We start from the raw sequence: 19,837 nt of genomic DNA, 5'->3' as shown, positions 1-19,837 counted from the left end.
AGTGAATTCCCAGGTGTCTTTTAATTGTGTATCATGATGACACTAAGTCATACACTTTCATCCTAATTAATGATATAGAATTGACCCTTGAACAAAACAGGTTTGACTGCACGGGTCCATTCATATGCAAATTTCCCCAATAAACATGTGTATTACTGTAAATGTATTTTCTCTTCCTTATGATTTTTTTTGTTTGTTTGTTTGTTTTTTTATACTGCAGGTTCTTATTAGTCATCAATTTTATACACATCAGTGTATACATGTCAATCCCAATAGGCCAATTCAGCACAACACCATCCCCACCCCACCGCAGTTTTCCCCCCTTGGTGTCCATATGTCCGTTCTCTACATCTGTGTCTCAACCTCTGCCCTGCAAACTGGCTCATCTGTACCATTTTTCTAGGTTCCACATACATGCGTTAATATACGATATTTGTTTTTCTCTTTCTGACTTACTTCACTCTGTATGACAGTCTCTAGATCCATCCACGTCTCAACAAATGACTCAATTTCGTTCTTTTTTATGGCTGAGTAATATTCCATTGTATATATGTACCACAACTTCTTTATCCATTCGTCTGTTGATGGGCATTTAGGTTGCTTCCATGACCTGGCTATTGTAAATAGTGCTGCAATGAACATTCGGGTGCATGCGTCTTTTTGAATTACGGTTTTCTCTGGGTATATGCCCAGTAGTGGGATTGCTGGGTCATATGGTAATTCTATTTTCAGTTTTTTATGATTTTTAATAACATTTTCTTTTCCCTGGCTTACTTTACTGTAAGAATACAGTATATAACACATGAAAATACAAAATGTGTGTTGATCGATAGTTTATGTTATCAGTAAGGCTTTCAGTGAACAGTAGGCTATTAGTCGTTAAGTTTTGGGGGGAGTCAAAAGTTATATGTGGATTTTTGCCATGCAGGGGGTCCACGCTCCAATCCCTGCATTTTTCAAGGGTCAGCTGTAGTTTGATTTCCTAAAAAGGACTTTGCTTGAAGATACATTCAGAATGAGAGACAGTTCTATTTAAGCGTCTTTAAAGAGCAAAAAGCTATAGTGTTTAAGAGGAACAAACGGTAGAAAAATATCAATAATCTAAGACAGGATGAACGCTGGGTAATGGACATTTTGACAATAAAAACTGAGGATAATGTTTATATACACCTGGTTTCCAACCATGCCAAGTGTGTTCTATGGCAGCTAATATGCATTCAAACCACCCACCAGAACGAGCTTTGAGAGGGCCTGTTTAAAGGGTTTATGCCTATAGGTTCTAGTAGACAAGGTATGTCAAGTCTTTGCCTTATTCTTTGATTTTCTATATGCATATGTCTCTTTATATGTGCATGTGCATGCATACACACACACACACACACACACACACACACACACTGGATTTACCGTTAGCATGCAAAGCTTTTTAGTGACCATACAGGCAATCTAAATACAGAAGACAATATTCTCAAAATAGATGATTTTACAAAAGGGTGAAATACACTTAAATAGCACAGATCAGGTGACAGTAAAAAGCTAATATGAAATTAGAATTCCCCAATGGCTCACAATGTTTAAGATTCCATTTCTGTTGATTTATTTCTCTTTATTTCAGATACTATACTATATATTTCCACATAAAAATGTACATTTACTATTTTCCAAATGATTATTTCCATTTAACAATTTTTTAAAAGAAGGAAAGTAAAGGCCCAAAAAGAACTTCTCAACTTGGTCACAGTTACATAGCTAATTACAGGCAGTGAAAGGATGCAGGGCACTTCTACTTGACTCCGGAAGCTTTGCCTGCTCTGCCCACTACATCACGTTACCCTACAATGCATGTGCCGCAGGGGAAAATCATCATTATCATTAGGGGTAAAACTTATTGAGAAGTTACGATTTTTCAGGTCTAAATGCCTCCCATGCACTAATTCATTTAAAACCTACCTATAGTGACTTCCCTGGTGGCACAGTGGTCAAGAATCCACCTGCCAATGCAGGGGACACAGGTTCGAGCCCTGGTCCAGGAAGATCCCACATGCCGCGGAGCAACAAAGCCCGTGCGCCACAACTACTGAGCCTGCGCTCTAGAGCCCGTGAGCCACAACTCCTGAACCCGCGTGCTGCAACTACTGAAGCCCATGCGCCTAGAGCCTGCGCACTGCAACGAAGAGTAGCCCCCGCTCGCGGCAACTAGAGAAAGCCCGCGCGCAGCAACGAAGACCCAAAGCAGCCAAAAATTAAAATAAAAAATAAAACCTACCCATAACCAGAATCAAGTAGATCCATCTTATAGATGGTACAGTGAAGCACAGAGAAAAGAACCTCGTCCAAGATCACATACCTGGAATGTAGCTGAGATGGAAGAAAAATTCAGCATCTCCCACAGCAGGATGCTGCATTTCAGAACAAAGACTCTGAATCCAAACCATTTAGGTTCTAACCAAGGCCCTACCACTTACCCCCAGGTGACCACAGGACCACTGATTAACTGCTCTGGCCCTCGGTTTCCTCATCTAGAGAACATCCATGGGACTAGGAACCACTTCAGTAGTGTAGTCGTGGAGTTCATATGAGAAGTGTTTACAGCAGTGGTCACCTCATAAGCAGCACTTTGTCTGGGATTAGTTGTTGGTGTTGATGTTGTAGCTATTGTTATTTGAAGGGCCCATTGTGAGTATGTTTTACCTGCAACAACTGTGGTCCCTAAAAGCAGAGGGTGAGACCCTTTAGGGATGTTCTTACACACGGACAAAAATCACTCAGTTATACTCAGGGCTATCCCTGCACACTTATCACCTCCTCTGTCAAAGATCAATATTTTCTTCTTTCAAAAAACAACCTGATTTAGAGACATGCCAGATGTTCTTTCCTACACCACCCCCGTTGTTTGTGGAGGTGTTTTATGCCAGGTTTCCTCCACCTCATTATTACAGACATTTGGGACCAGATCACTGTTTATTACGGAGGGCTGTCCTGGGCACTGCAGGACGTTTAGTAGCATCCCCGGCCTCGACCTGCTAGATGTCAGTGGTACCATCCCCTCCCCAGTTGTGACAACCCAAAAAGCCTCTAGACATTGATAAATGCTCCCCCTCCACACCACAGACGAAGTCCTTTCCTTGTTTACAGCCCCTTAGATGGATCCAGTAGGTTTTGGAATATTTTCATATTCCAAATATATGAAATATATTCATATATATATATGAATATATTTCTATATTCATATATGAATATATTTCTATATTCATATATGAATATATTCATCCATGGCTATTTTTCAAGTTGAGGACATGTCAGACTTACCCATGTATTTGTCAATAGAGTCCAGCCCAATGACCGGCATATAGTAAATACTAAGTACTGGTTAAATTTTAAATACTGAAGTTGTATTAATTATACGTCAGAATAAAAGTGTGGCTATGTTGACATTAAAATGGAAAGAGCATATTTATGTACCATACCCAGCTTTCTGATCAAAGGTCAGATAAAACGCACTGATTCCTATTTGCAATAGGTTCAGACCTCTTTGGTTACCTATCAGGATTACCGTAGACCCATCCCAGAACTGTGGGAAGCATACATGTAATTTTATTCCTAAACCATCATACCACTTCCCATGATTAGGAGGAGAAAAGCAGCTGTCCATTTGAACAGCTGTCAGTACTTCTGGACAGAATAGCTGAAAGGGGAGGGAGAGAAGTTGGTTTAACTATCTGCTACATGTGTGCATTTCTATCCTGGAGACCTGAGTTGAGAGCAGTAACTGTGGTAAACTAAACCTAACGCATGATGGGCTTTACAGTCACCCATTTCAGAGCTAATTGGTTGTATAGAAATTAATTGACAGGAGATGACCAGAATATACCTTGTAATATCATTACACTTAATGATTATGCACACTATTCCCCCCATTCTTGGAATGGTTGGCTGAATTATTGACCCAAACACTCCTTCCCCTCCTGCTCAAGATTTTATACAATTTTCAGCTAGTCAGAAAGTGACTGGGTACAGGATCAATTTTTCAAGGGGCAGGGAGAAGAGGAAGAAAGGCATCAGATGTGTTATCATGAGTCACACTTGATGTGAGCTCTGCTCTTTTTCAGCAGTTAAGAAATTAGAACAGAATTTTTTTTTTTTTTTAAAGAAGACATTTTTTTTAAAGAAGAACATTTGCTGCTTTGGAAAGGTAATCTAGCGCTGTCAAGCTTATGACATGTCAGGATTCAGTATGGGCATTTTGTTTTTATAATACAAAGATCAGAGAGTCAGGCAGATTTTGGCAAAATAATAACAGGAAGAGTCCCTGCCAAACTTCAAAGTAATTTACATCAACAGTGTGATCGGCCCATACAAAAGGCTCCCCACCCACCCCCTGTGCAAAGCTCAATCATAAAAGGACTTGCTCAATCACAAAAGTGTTTTGAGGAAAGTGAAACTGAATAGGTTAGGTAAGTGATGATCTGAGATATAAAAACCCACTCTGGAAGAGTCTTGAGATTTGGTTCTCTTTGAGAACAAAGGAAAAAATATCATACTTTCAATTTCCAAGGATCTAGTGTGTTGAAAAATTAACACATTATCTCAGTAAAATGTGACTCACCTAGTGTTGGAACTCAAAGAATTACGGAAATGGCTCATAAAGCAGTGTATGTCGAGTAAGGAAACACCAAAACCCGTAGAACTTGCATTTTGAATTTTGGTTAGAAACTACACTCATTTAAATGAACTCCAGTTATCTAACTATTAAAAGTCACTTCCGGGCCCAAGTTCTACCGTCTCGCAGGCAAAGTAAATACTTTTACATTTAGTTGTTTTAAGATCAACATCGCTTTATGGTTTTAGAGTTTCACATATATTTGAATCAGTTTGAAAATTCGAAGTGGATCATCATACTGTCACTGTGCTTCAGTGTCATGGAAAGAAATGAAAACAGGGCTGGAAAAGACCAGCCCGGAGGGAAATCATTTCTTGGTGCAGTGCTTTTTCCTCCTATGCATCGAATGAATCCCACCTCCACATCAGTAAACATTCACTATTTTTTATGCTTTTTCTCTCTTGGCTCCAAGGAACCCATTCAGTGTGCCTCCCCATTCAAGCTCCCCTTTCCAGAGAGCTGTTCATATTCTAACCCATTCTGCCCTCTCTTCATCTCTCCCCGTCCCAATTAAATCCTATTTTGCTATGCTTTAGTCTCCCAAGGCAATGCTAGGTAATTTGATAATTCTAACCTGAGTATCAATGTCTTAGCATGAAAATAATTAGCAAACATTTACTATGTTCAACTAATAATTTAGTGAGTTGTCTTTTTTATTGGTATATACTCTTGCTTGAGGACTCCTGGTAACCAGGACCTTATATATTAGCTGTACAATCTAGTGAATAAGAGGCTGCTTGGTATGAATCCTGGTTTTATCTGTGTTAACCCCATGACTTTGGATTCATTACTGGGTCTCTCTGGATTTCAGTTTCCTCATCAGTGAAATGAGATGACACTAAGAATGCCCATCTTACAGGGTTATTTCATTGAGATAATTCATCTAAGATATTTATAACAGCAAGTGACCATTAATATACACTAAATATGCATCATAGCTAACATAAAATATACACTAAACAATATACCTGATAACTAAAATATACTAAACACTAATTATTCCTTATAATCTGAAGAACTAGGTCGTTAACGGTACATTCCAGTCTCTAGGGCTGACAATTCAGAGAGATTTTTGCAAAGGGGAGAGTTTATTCCCCATTTCATAACATGCTTATGACAACTTTCTCAGCTCTGTGTAAGAATGGTCTCAGCTGTCATCTTCAGAAATATATAGTAGTAACAAACTGGGATAAACTAGATTATCTTAACAAACAACCAAACCAGGCTTCAGTGGCTGTAATTCCAAGAGCAACCATCATATGAGATTGTATGAATAGAGTTTTAAAATCGTGGTAAAGACAAATACTTAAAGATATATTAGATCACTTCTGCCTTATATTTTAATATACAGTCATTACAGGGAGAGAGAAAGAATTAAACCAAAGCATAGATCTAAGTAAAAATGATTCTCATCAACATCTATGGGCTCAAGTTTTTTTTTTTTTAATAAAAAAAATAAATGAATGAGATGCAGATACACCATTTATAGCTATAGACTCATAATTTCTGACAGCCATGAGCTGCATTGAATTAGTCACCTACTTTCCTTTCCCCCAGTGGAATAGGGGAAGAAAATAGTATCCTTTGCTAGAAATTACTTAAAAATATGTTCCAGTGCCTTAGTTTGTGAAGTGTAGGGGAAAAAAAAAAAAAAAGCCGTCAAATTTTGAAACAGGACTAAGAATCTCCAGCTTTCAGCCCAGAGCAAGCAATAATAGCCTATGGCTGATCTGTGTGTCCTCTGGTGGAGCAGGAGTTATATTTAAATTTGCATTTTTAAATATACATCTTCTGGTCAGTTCTCTAGGCCCTCAATTGTCTGTGTCAAAGGTTGGGTTCTCCAGAAGGTAATGCTGGGATGGAATTTGGGGTGAGTGATGTTTTTTAGGAATCCGCCTCTTTGCAAAGGGGCAGGGGGCAGGCTTGGGCAGAGGGAGAAGGCAGGTGGGATGTGTCCGGACACAACCTCAGCCAAGGCCCCCGGGGAGCGGGCCACTCCAGCCGGATGGGTCATTGGATGAATGACCTTCAGGCATTGCCGGGCCACGGGCAAGGCAGCTCTCTGCAGCTGAGGCAGACACTGCAGGAGCCCATGGCTGGAGGGCTTTGCTGACCACGTTACCTTCAGCTGGACTGCAGGTCCTTCCTTGAAGGGCCATCTGGGTGGTGCAATGCCGTCGGCCACAGGCTATTACTGATTTGATTCACAAGAATCCTTTTTATCACAGAGTTTTAGCAAGCATTTGCTTTTTCTTGTGAGCATGCAAGGGACTGAACAAGAGCCTTTAAGCAGTTACTACATTAAGAATTGGAGCATTTGGGGATGTTTTTTGTTTGTTTGGTTTTGGTTTTTTTGGCCACGCCGCGGGGGCATGTGGGATCTTAGTTCCCCGACCAGGGATCAAACCTGCGCCCCTTGCAGTGGAAGCACGGAGTCTTAACCACTGGACCGCCAGGGAAGTCCCTGGAGCATTTTGATTAATCTAAACATTTGCTGGTCTCAACAATAGGCCATAATGTTCTTCTAACCATGGACAAAAGAAATGCTTCTAAAAATAACTTCACATTATAAAGCTCCACAGCTATCTTTTAAAAGTTACGGAAGAGAGAGGAAATACCTCAACTCTTCCACTTGGAAAATGCACGCAACAAGTAGTCACTTCTGCCCTTGGTAATGATGAATTCTCTGAACGAAGCCAGGTTAGATTCTTAATGCTTTCTGAGTTACCTCTGTTTCTGTTAAGATAATCTAAATGGTGTCATGACTTACCCAAATGTTTTACTGTAATAGTCTGTGTTCTAGTTTCTTCATCCATAGAAAAATCCAAAATGACATGCTAACCTTTTAGTTCCAGGCAAATAGATTCCCAGAAAAGAGATATATCAGTCAGGGTAATAACCACGAGCTGCTATAACTACAACAATAACGCAAAATAACTCAGAGAAAAGTTCAGCTAGAACTTAGTTGCTGGGCTTGGACCAATGATCTAGGAACCCTGGCTTTTCTCTTCTGGAGGTGCCATTCCTTTCCAGGGTCCCCTGGGAGTCCTTTCCTGGATCCTCTACCTTCAGCCAGACAACTAGCAAACAGAGAGCAAGAAAAGTCACGTATGGCTTTAGCCCTGGTGTGCCTTTAGCACACGTATAGCCATGGTGTGCATTTCTTCTTTCCTAGCCTCAAGCTTAGCACAAGGGAGGTTGGAAAGTGTAGTCTTCTAGTGTGTCCAGAAAAATAGAATAAAACGGATAAGCATTTATTTATCCAGTCTCTACTACAGAGGATTAAACAGTCATCATATGTGCCTGAGTGTTTACTTATTCCCAGCCTGTCCTAAAACTGTCATTTCAAAATATTATTTGGAAGAGAGTGTTAGGGGGAGGTTAGCTGAATCCAAAAGAGAATTTGGTGTCATAAAAACATGAATGCTTCAGTCTGCTTCGGGGCACTATTTCTAGTGGAACTAGCTAAATTTGGGATCGGTGCTTATTTCAAAAGGAGCGAATCGTAGGGTTTGGAAATGATGTAGTTGTTGGTATAGGTCATGCGGCAGCAGGCTTAACATCTTCCTCTTGGTGGATGCCAGGTTAAGAAAGATTCGTACTTAAGGACAGAAGAGATCCTAATTTTAGTCACTACAGTCTTGATAAAGTGGGGTACAGAGACATCTCTATTATCCCGTTAACGTTGCTTCCCCAGGCTGCAAGCTCAAAGAAACCAGTGAGTCGTCTATTTCCCTCACGACTGTACACCCCGAGGCAGTGGCGTACTGGAGCCAGCCTCCTACTGGCTTGTCGGAGCTGATTTTGTCCCTCCTTTCCCAACTCTACGTTCAGGGCCGCCATGTCAGCAGCTTGAAATCAGCCCCAGTGTATCTGCACCATAACAACCGCCCAACGTTACAAAGGAAGGATTCCTCCTCCCTGCCAGAGATGAGTTACCAGCACACGCCTGCCAGTTTACTATATATTTGGCAACAGCATGACGGTCTCAGGAGAGACTGGCTTGTGCTGTGGTTCCAGACATTCTCCAGATCTTATTGTCTTAGCCACCCAAGTGTATTTTTAGGTCACATTTCGTGCACCACATAAGATGGCTTTGCTCAGTGTGGTCTGTTCCGGTAACACCTGGGTTCACAGAGGAATCAGCTTGACATGACCTTCTGTCATCCCTGCCACAATGAGAAAGGAGGTCTTGAAGCCTCTACCCAGAAGTGACATGACCCAGAAGTCATGTCACTTCTCTTAATTGGCCAAAGAAGGTCTTGAGGCTCACCAACCTCAAGAGGGCAAGGAAGTGAAATCCTATCGTGTTCCTTAAAGTGGGGTGAGTGTGGGAGAAGGTCATCAAGACAACGTGACTGCCAGTTGACCTGCAAGCTGGACCCAGGCAATCAGAGGGTCCTCACCCCCTCCCCTGTCCTTGGAATGTCCATTCTGCCTACTGTTTCCATCGTGGAAGCTGTTCCCAGGACACAGCCTTGAAAGAGTAAGGGGTTGTCAAGACCATCTGGACGGTATACATGACTGAACCCAGTTCAGGCCTCTGTATAAACTTCTACGATTTAGTGGGTAGGTGCAGAGACCTACGCATCTTGTAGCACCCAAGACAAACCTTGTATGTAAGTTCTTTTCCTTCTTAAACCTGCCACCTACCAGTCCGGAGTGGCTGCCGATTTCTTGGGTCTCTCCCTGCCCTCTGTGTACAGGGCCCATTTGCAAACCAATGGTGAACTAGAATTATTTGATAGATATTATTAATGATAATTCCAATAGGGTTTGGTAAATAAGAGCATAGTCTTAATCAGTGTTTTAGGGTCCTTCAGAAAAACAGACCCAATAAGAGACAGATATAGATCTATATTTATATATATGTATAAGGAGATTTGTTATAAGAACTGGCCAAGAAGCCTCCGACCTGCCATCTGCAAGCTGGAGAACCAGGAAAATCAGTGTTTAATTCAGTCTGAGGCTGAAGTCCTGAGAACTGGAAGGCTGCTGGTATAAGTTCTGGAGTCCAAAGGCCCTAGAATCAGGAGCTGCAATGTTTGAGGCCTGGTGAAGATGACATCCCAGCTCAACAAGAGAAAGCAAGAATTTGCCCTTGCTTTGCCTTTTTTGTTCTGATCGGGCCCTCAGTGAATTGGATGATGTCCACCTCTGCTGGTGAGGGGGATTTTCTTTACTCAGTTTACTGATTCAATTGCTTATGTCTCCTGAGTGTGTCTATGCGAGTGTTTTACCAGCTCTCTGGGCATTCCTAGCCCAGTCAAGTTGACACATGAAATGAACCATCACAGTCAGATAAATCCAGAGTCAGATGACAGTTTCCCCTCTAACCTGCTGGGCAACTTTGGCCAATTCAGCTGCCTTCTCTATGCCTCCAAGTCTAACTCTAAAATGCATTGTAATCAACTTAATTGGCAGTTATGCTTCCCAATCTTTTCTGTGCTTTGGAAAATGGAGAGAAAGGTGATATTTATTCCAATCACTGGATTGAAGAGCTGCTGCTTGTGGCCAGAGGCAGGTCGTCTGGGCCTTCTGGCTTCCCGGAGGCCAGTGAAGATCGGTATCTAAGCATATGTGTACTGATTCTAGGCCATAGCTATGCTCCTGCACAGAAAGAGCCTGACAAAGCCTAGTTTCCACTACCCTTTTTTTTTTTTAAACTGGTTGCTCAATATTAAATGAACAGAGGGATGTACACCACACAAAGACTGAGGTTGGTACTGTTATTCACCTTTTACAGGTGAAGCAACTTCAGGTCATGAGGGCTAGCCATTACCCAAGTCCCAGATGTGGGAGAAGCATTGTAAAGAGTTGGATTATGAACCCCGAGGTCAGGTTCAGTGCCTTATGACTACGCTGTAGCTGCCACACTTCCTTACAAAGGGGGAATCTAGTGATTTCACGTTAAGAAATCAACTTTCAGTTTCAACACCTGCCCCCTTTCACCAAGGAAGTACCCTGATGCTCTTGCAGGAGACTTGGATTGACTTTTGCTGTAACACAATTTAGAATATGCCTGACATGTTCAATGAGGGAAACACTTATATCTGGCCTGAAAATATGAGGAAATGGCTCTTCCCCTTTCAGATAAGTTTTAAAGAGATGGGTTGAGTTCAGGATTGCCCAGCCTTTTAGAAAAGTTTAAACCCACTCAAGGGAAACAGTGCATTGTCTTGACTTAGCCCCTGTCACTCCACTTAAATTACTTAGAACCTTCCCTCAGCAATCCACAAAAATCAATACAGCAGGGTTTTTAAATTCCACTCAACTCTACATGACATATGCATTATTAGGGATTATTTTCTAAGTTGTCCTGAAAGGGAGAAAACAACCCATAAGAAAGTGATCACCATGATCCTAATTAAAAGAAGGGCCAGATTTATTAGATGGCTATTTTTAACAAAATCCCAGTGGTTTCAATAACCTATAAGCTCAGCTACCAGGAAGTGATCTCACCGGTTGCCCCAGTGAGAATGAATTATGTTTGTTATCCCAAGAGGACTTGTATGTTTTCCATTGCAGTGGGACATTATTTCTTTCTCTTTTCCTCAAGTAAAAAAGAAAAAAAAACAGAACGAAAAGAATTTTAATATAATTTTACTTGATTAACCTGATTGAAATAAAGATTAAACCTGTCTCTAAGATCCTTTAGAATAATTGTGAACTTGATTCCCTTTCTACTCTGTACCTCAGCACAGCCCCAAATCCCAAGGGTAACAGGAAATATGGACTAAAACAAAGTCTATCTTCAAAGCTTTTAGCACCGTATCTGCACCATGGGAAAGGAAACATTTGATAAAGGAATTAGAACAAAAATCTTAATGGATTGGTGGGAGAAGGAAGTTTCAATTCTGCCTGGTTACTTCCCAAGGTCACTGTGAGCTCTGCAAACTTCATTTCATCTGCAGAATCACCTTATAGGTGGAGGAATATGATTTCACTTCAAAACATGCAGGGGGTTATTAAACTGAATTTAGATTGCTTGTAAGATGTCACTCAGTCAAATAGATATATACTTTTCTTTCTGCATTTTTTTTCCCAGAGCTAGAATTTTACTGGCATAGATCTTATGAACATAGTAACATCTGATTCATGAAACATGGGCTTTAAACACCTCCGTAAATGAGTCAAATACATTGAAATGCATACCAATGACATTTACAAACAGAATTCAGTATAAAAGGAAAGAGTGATTTCACTCATACAAGAAATCATCCAATATTATGCTTACATCAAGAAGCAAAAGAAAATAAACAATAAAAAAATATAGAAAAATGCAGAGAAAAAAAGAAGCAAAAGAAATAGCCTTTCAGGGTATCCATGTGTGTATTCAAAACAATCATTCTGTTTACGATCTTTAAAACTGCTTCACAAATTAGGGAGTTTTTTTGTGTTTCTGCCCAAAGGATGCTCCCGGTTTCTTATTTGAAAACGGGAGTTGGCTTGAGTCTTTGAGTTTCCTAGGGCCGTTGCCCTAGAGCAGAGTAAAACGTGTCTCAGGTGACATGCTGAGTGTAACACAGATACGTCTATCTCACAGTGAACGGGACAAACCCTGGGGTCAGTGCTTGGTAAGGATGGGCAAGGACAGAAACAGAAGGGTCCCACAAAAGTGTCTTCCGGCTCATGCGAAGAACAAAAACTCAGTGGCAGGCAGCAGAAAGAGGCCAAAATCCTGTTCTGTCAATGACCAGTCGTAACCAGTGAGAAAGCAATTCTTTCAGGATTCCTTTTTTTCTTATCCATGAAATGGATTAGTAATACTTAGCTCATAGTACATCTGGGAGCATTAACTGGGCTAAAGCACTTAGTACAGTACTTGACACAGCAACTGTAGTGGGCAGAATGATGCCCTCCCAAAGATGTCTACGTCCTAATGCTGGGAACCTTTTATGTCTCCTTACGTGGCAAAGGGGAAGCAAGGTTGCAGACGGAATGAAGTTTACTAGTGAAATGACTATAAGAAAGGGGAGCTATCATGGATCATCCGGACAAGCCTCATGGAATCACAAAGGCCCTTAAATGTGGAAGAAAGAAGCAGAAGAGTCGATGTCAGAGGGCTGTTGGATGAGAATGTCTTGCTTGGCCATTGCTGACTTTGAAGTCGGAACCACAAGCCAAGGAATGCGGGCAGCCTCTAGAAGCTGGGGAAGGCAAAGAAACTTTCCCCCAAAGCCTCCAGAAGGAACATGGCCCTGCTGACACCGTGTATGAGCCCAGGGAGACTGACTTCAGACTTCTGACCTTCAGACCTATAAGATATTAAGTTTGCCATAAAGTTGATGATTTAAAACAATTTAAGTGGCAATAGGGAAATGAAAAACTGATGAACTCATAAAAGTGCTAACAAAAGATCAAGATGGAAAAAAAAAATTAATTACATGGGACTGAGTGAACTGATGAGGATGAGTATAATTTTTGTGACTTTCTGTCTGAATTTAAAAAAAAAAAAAATCCCACGAGGACTCAGAGGCAAAGAATATACAAATCAATTTTCACTGCAAAGTAAAGGAGCTGTTACAGTGGAGGATTACTGGACTGAATGTCAATATTATGACATAGTATGAGTGTGTTTCATGTTTGGTAATTGCAATCACTGTTGCTTTTGTTGTGGTCATCCATGTACAATGCTTGGTGTCAGTCTATTTATCTCTTGTAAAAATAAAATACAGTGTGTGTGTGTGAAAAAAAAAAAAAAAGAAAGAAAGAAAGCCCGTGCACGGCAATGAAGAGCCAATGCAGCCAAAAATAAATAAATAAAATTAAAAAAAAAAAAAAAAGTGGCAATAGGGAAACTAAGACAGTGACTAAGCAGCAAATGGGATGTATTGATTGTGAACAAAGTCAGTTCTGTGTAAGAATGACAAGTGGTATCCAATGTGACTCCTTGTGAGTGGATTATCTTTGGAAGGTTGTACAGGATATTATAGAAAATCAAATTTTAAATGAAGAGAGCTGAAGGAATTAAGTAGCAAGGGGGAGAAGTATGCCAGCCAGATCACACCAGTATTCTCCAAACTCATAGGCATTGGATGAAAGTTCCACTTTATAAGACACTAAATTAATCAGCTAAAAGCTCCCTTTTTTGATCACTTAAATATGCCCAGTTCTTTATAGACGTTTAACTTCTATTAACAACCTTATGAGTTGGCTATTACGTTTATTTTACAGATTCAATTTGAGGTTCAGAGAAGTTAATTCATCAAAACCAGTACAAAAAATAATTGACAAATCCAAGTTTCAAACCTGACTCTCTCATCCAAAAGCTGTAATTCTGTGATATGACAATTACGACTTGAAGTTATAACATTATTCATGTAAATCAACAAACTTTTATTATACAGTTACTATATGCTAGGTACTATGCTAGATGTAGTTGTAGTAAGCTAGAGAGAGGCGCCCTGTATTTGCGAATAACCAACACCATAAAATGTGATGAATGCAATGTTGGGGTGAATAAAGGGATATGAAGCCATCATAGAATCATCTGACCTCCTAAATGGTACAGAGAGTAATAGAAGGCATCCTGAGGCCAAATCCAAGACATGGAGGATGGGTAGGAGATAATCAAGCAAAGTGGAATGGAGAGAAGAATAGACTTGAAAGTAACAAAGAGTATGGAATGATCAATAGTTGAGAATATACGAAATGTAGGAGTGACAAGAAATGGGGCTGAAGTGGTAGTAGGTGGGAGTTCAGGAACAGAAGACTGGGTTCCCCATCTTATCCCAAGGGCAATGTAAGTGTTAACATGGAATGACGTAATTGGATTTGCATTCTTGGTAGATTATTCTGACTGGTGTGGGAAATGGATTGGCAAGAGTTAGCAGACATTTGGTCCTGTCCATAAGACATCTGGTCCATGTCAAAAGGTCCTTAATATTTGGTTCTGTCCAAAAAGACCATAGCACATTTAGTCCTGTCCAAACCCATTTGGCATGGACCAAATATACTCATGAACATTTTGGATGGAGTCAAATTTCAAGGACCTTTTGGAATGGACCAAGTGTCTTATGGATGTTTGGGACAGGACCACATGTCCTGCAGGGTTGGCAAAGGAGAATACAGTTAGTGACACAGCTGCCACAGGTAGTCCTACACAGTAATGGCAAGGGGGGTAGAAAGTGTCACGGGTGAGAGAAGGTTGGGAAGCAGAATTAATAGAACTGCATGGAGGGGGGAATATGTTAATAGGAGTTGTAAAGAGTTATGCTCATGTCTCTGGTCTAGTTGATTTATACAGAACAATGAGGAAGAACAGTTTTGGAGGGGAATAATAATGACTTCCTCTGGGGCAGGTGGAGGTTAAGATACTTGAAAGACTGCAGGAGACAGATCCAGCAGTAGTCAGCCAAATATATAGGACTGGCTATGAAAACAGAGTTGAGTCGGATATAAAGAGCTGGTTCTTGTTGGCGTATAGACAGTAACTAAAATCCGTGGAGTGTATGATACCTTCTAAGAATTAAAATGAGGAACAAGTAGGTCCAAGGACTGGGCCCTGAGGATCAGCAACATGAAGAAATGAGCACAGGAAAAGGAACCTGTGAAAGAATCAGGAGTAGGAAGGAAGGAAATAAATGAGAGAAGCCAGAGGAAGAATGTGTATCAAGAACCAGGGAGAGAGTACTTGGTAGAGTTTGAATTCAGGGAGAACGTGTGAATATTTTCCATGATTATTTATGTCAAGTGTGTTCACACTTACTGATTCCTCTGCCTGGAATGTTCTTTCTGCCTCTGCATCTACCTCCTCCGGGCCTGCCAGGAAATTCCAACTCATCCTGAAAATTTGCTTCCTCTGACATATGTTAGGACCTCAGGCTATAGTTTTGTTATCACGCTGTTCCTTTTCTCCAAAGAGCCATCAGAATTGCAGTAGGTTAGAAATAACTAAATACCTACATACCTGGTTACACCTTGCTCTTTGCTCTACCTTCAGTACCTGCCCTGTAGCATCTGGCATGTTGCAGAAACTCAAATGGGGCTTGTGTGTTTCATGTGAATAACCAATAACTGCTCAATAAACGTGCGTTATTTTGAGGCAATAGAGACGTTAACTGCAAACACTCTGACGCCATATTGCCTGGGTTCCCATTCCAACTGAGCCGCTTCCTAGCTATATAATTTCAAACAATCATTTAACCAGGTAATTCTGCAAACAGAACTGAAGATCTGACTCTACCTAGGAGTTGTGAATTTTCTCCGTAGGATTTTGACTCTTTATAATTTTCCTCTAAAGTGTTGGTGAATAAGTGAATCCCCCATGAACTGACCCCATAGGTGGTGGTCTTTGCTCTGCCTTCCGCACGCCCCCTCCCCCCAGAGCTCCGGTGAGGACTGCATGAGGTAGTGTCCGTCAACGTGCTTAGAAGTTATTAAAAACAAAGCTCAGCTATTGCAGAGCGATCTCCCTAGTAGCGCCCAAAATCATCTCTCATCTGTGTTTACGGTTGGTTCAGCTTTAATGACAGTTTCATACTCTGTTGTTTAAACAGCCATTCTGAGACTTGGAGGGGAGCAGGTGGAATCAGTAATTGCTTAACTGTATGTGTATAGTAAGGCTTGGCAGTTTCAGTAATAGTCATGATAAGTCGTGGAGAAAGAGAAGTCCCCCTGGATAGATCTAAAAGTCTAAGACAGTGTCAACAATTACCCAGTTGTGTTGGCTTTGGGGTGTCATGCTGTGTCAGTAACACAGTGGGAAGAGGCCGTGACTTTAGGAATATGTGACCTCTGTTTTGGATCAGAAGTCGATTCTTTGTCGCGATCTAGTGTTTCCCAGGATGCTCTGCTTATTTGTTGACAAACAACAACATACTGCTGGCATAATCCACACTGACCCTAGCTCAGTATACATGTGTCACTTGAGTTGCTTATCTAAAATAAGGCTGATGACTCTATAGGCAACTAATTATATTCTCAGTTGTGAATTCCCTGCGGGCGACAGCATGAATATGTGAAATACTGACCACGGGAGGAAAGAAATCTGTGACAGTGAACTAATTTTATCTGTGATGCCAACTCACTTCTAAGTGGCACGTGCTAACCAATACATCTGTCTGCCTCATGTGTGCAAACGTGAGGCACCCTCCATGCCCAAGGAAAGAGGGATTGTAAAGAAACCTTGTGCTATAAGCTCAGACACTCTGTACAGGGGTCGACCAGAAAACCTTTTCTGTAAAGTGATAGAGAATGAATATTTTAGGTTTTGCAGGCCACAGTTTCTTTGTCACAACTATTCAGCTCTGCCACTGTAGTGCAAAAGCAGCCATAGGCAATATCTAAACAAATGAGTATAGCTTTTTTCCAATAAAACTTGACAAAAACAGGTGGTAGGCCAGATTTGGCCCGTGGACTGATTGTTACTCTTGTGAATATTCACATTTTACATAGAATATAATTCTTATAACTGTGGATATCCATGGATACAGGATGCTTCAGGATATAACATTTTTGAGTGGACTGAGAGGTTTTTAAATAAATCAGGAGCAGGCCCAAATTTCAGCATCGAATTATATTTCCTAGCCAACTTCTTTTACTCAAAAGTAGCACTTCTTGGTTAAACTTGTGTCCTGATTTTCATTTTATAATTGGTCACAGAGTGGCATATTGAATTTGATGAACTTGTTTGAAAGGGAAGTCAAGGAGAGTTTTTTAAATGTTTACTATTCAATTGAATAGGTCAGTCACTGTAGATAATTAACCAAGTAAAAATCTCTGTACCTGTTTGCTTTCCCTTTATTGTTTGCCTTCCTAATATGCAACTTGTCAATTAGTTTAGAAGATTTAAACCTGAATCATCATTTAAAGTCTTTAACAATTATATCAGCATCTCACTTCTAAGGGCAGGCAAACATCATTGCCATCTTAGCCACTGAGATAGACAGAAGATTCATTTCTACCATCTTCTGCCATATTAGAAATCCCCTTTTTGTAAAGTTATTCAATTATCATTACTGAAAGGAAATGACTGATTTAGAGTCACTAACCCAAAGCACTAGAAATGATCTGGAATACCACCCAGAGCCTTCAGCTTGTTACATGAAGTACTGTGATATTGTCAGGAGGGATATAGATGGAAAATACAGACTTGCCTTTCTGCTCATTTATTTTTGTTTTTTGTTCTTGTCATCACTTTCGTTGTTCTACCCTTTGAGAGAACTAGAAACATAAAAGGTAGCCATGTGAAGGGACAAGAAAAGGAAGTTAAACAGAAAGAAAGAAGCACTGCAAAGAGGTTGGGTCTACAGAGTGCCTAGTGCCAAAGGTTCTTAGGACATATTATTGGGATCATTTCTAATATGATTCAGTCCTTCAAGTTTCCATGGCAAGAGGATTTTCCTCTTTCAGGAAACTGGAGAATGACCACGGGAAGGCTAATTCTCTCTCTTTTGTAGACAGGTCAGTCATGAAGCGAGCTGGCCCCTTTCCATTATTTCAGGGAATCTAGTGCATGATCTTAATTCTGCTTGAGCTGTAACCTGATACACATAAGTGGGGATGCAGGTTCTCTGACACTGCCTGGGATCAGAGCAGCTGTAGCTTTAGACTAACACCTGACCCTGATTAAGAACTTTGGTGCCCTTTAAGCCCCAATCAGCAGAAAGGATCTACACCAGGAGCTGAACTCCTAGGTGTTACGTCCTAAGATGTTGGTAGTTCTTTCCCCATTCTCCAAGAGCCATCGCTCTTTGACCTGGATCCGAAACCCAACTCAAGGCTGAACCTGGTTAACTTCATGGTAGCTATGTAAGCAATTTTACAGAACTTAGAAAAGAATCACAAAAACAATCCCCCTTTCCAGGAGTAAAACCAAACATTTGAAGGTAACCAATTCACTGATGTCTACTAAAGGGGAGTGGGCAGGAAAAATAAGGACCTTAAGATGGAATTCTCCCCCTCCCTCTTCTTTATAAACTCTTTCCCAGTTAAGGGTGAGAACATGAACTTCCTCGAAGAGAGAGAGACCTGGGTTTGTTTCAGGGCTCTGACCCCCTCCTGGCACATGGCCCTCGGAATGCAGGTCACATTTCTAAGTTAAATATTTGAGCTGCTACTGTGGCTGACCTAATACTATCTTTGTGTTGTGGGTCATCAGGTGTCTAGAGCAGCCTGTTCTGTTCCTTGGTTTTCACAAACAGTGGCAGGAGAAATTCATGGAATCAGTTAATATTTTCAACTACTATCAGTTGCCATGTTGTCATGAAATAAACGCATTGGCCGTCATAGGCAGCTACACAACCAGGAAGTTACAGGTGAGCAGGAGAAACTGCTGGGCGAGACTTGATCTTGGAAATTATGATTTTTTAAAATAAATCAAAGCATGTTCTGTCCATTTAACTCCACTCATGGTATTAAGCAACTTCAGCAAATACATGGATTTAATTCTGTTGTACTCTGATCATTCAACCTTCAAAAACTTTACATAACTGCCATGAAAATCTAATTTTCTTCACCCTCCAGATCCATTTGCATCCAACTGGGGAAACTCACATTGATAGGAAGAGGTGTTTTTGCCTCTGACTGGGCAATTTAGGTAACAGGAAGAAGAGTGGACGTCTCGATGGCAAATCATGAGTAGAGAAAGAGGTAGATGGTTCTCCAAATGTTCCAAGCAAGTGGATTGTATCACATTCTAAGGTCAATGACTTGGACTAAGTGCAAAATGAAATGTATAAAACTGCAAAGATATATTTCCCATGCCGCTCCTTTAACTGGAAGCATCACAAAGATGACTGTTATTAAAAACAACTTACTTGGTTATCTCCCGTTTTAGGCTAACATGGTCTATGATGCCACCAGGGTTTCCTTTAAAAGAGCCCCGGGCACTGCATCTGGCATCACCTGTACCTCACTCCACTCTTGCTTAACTGCAGACAGGCATTATCCCCCAGCAGTTGGAAGACTTGTCTGATGTCAGAGTCTTTATTAACATGTCTCTGGTACATGCAGATGTTTTGGTGGGTTTTTTTTGAATTTTATTTTATTTTTTTTTTATACAGCACGTTCTTATTAGTAGTCTATTTTATACATATTAGTGTATACATGTCAGTCCCAATCTCCCAATTCATCCCACCAGCACCTCCCCACACCCCGCTTTCCCCCTTGGTGTCCATACATTTATTCTCTACATCATGCAGATGTATTTTAAAAAGCAAGATAATCATGGAT

General features: G+C 40.7%; 2 long non-coding RNA genes across 2 annotated transcripts in view; one reads left to right on the top strand and one right to left on the bottom strand.

Moving 5' to 3' along the window:
* The window catches only part of LOC309617797, a 502,721-nt gene that overhangs the window by 230,672 nt on the left and 252,212 nt on the right, over positions 1 to 19,837 (top strand). The window lies entirely within an intron of this gene.
* LOC309618275 lies at positions 395 to 19,420 on the bottom strand. The gene is made up of 2 exons (XR_014238393.1): positions 13,469 to 19,420; positions 395 to 12,989 (listed from the first exon to the last, which is right to left on the bottom strand). It is a non-coding gene; the product is annotated as an uncharacterized lncRNA (long non-coding RNA).

The sequence above is a fragment of the Balaenoptera borealis genome (genome assembly GCF_965194805.1).
Source record: "Balaenoptera borealis genome assembly, chromosome: 20".
Classification (NCBI taxonomy): domain Eukaryota; kingdom Metazoa; phylum Chordata; class Mammalia; order Artiodactyla; family Balaenopteridae; genus Balaenoptera; species Balaenoptera borealis.
Note: the sequence above shows the minus strand (reverse complement) of the source record. Positions and strands in the feature narration are given on the sequence as shown.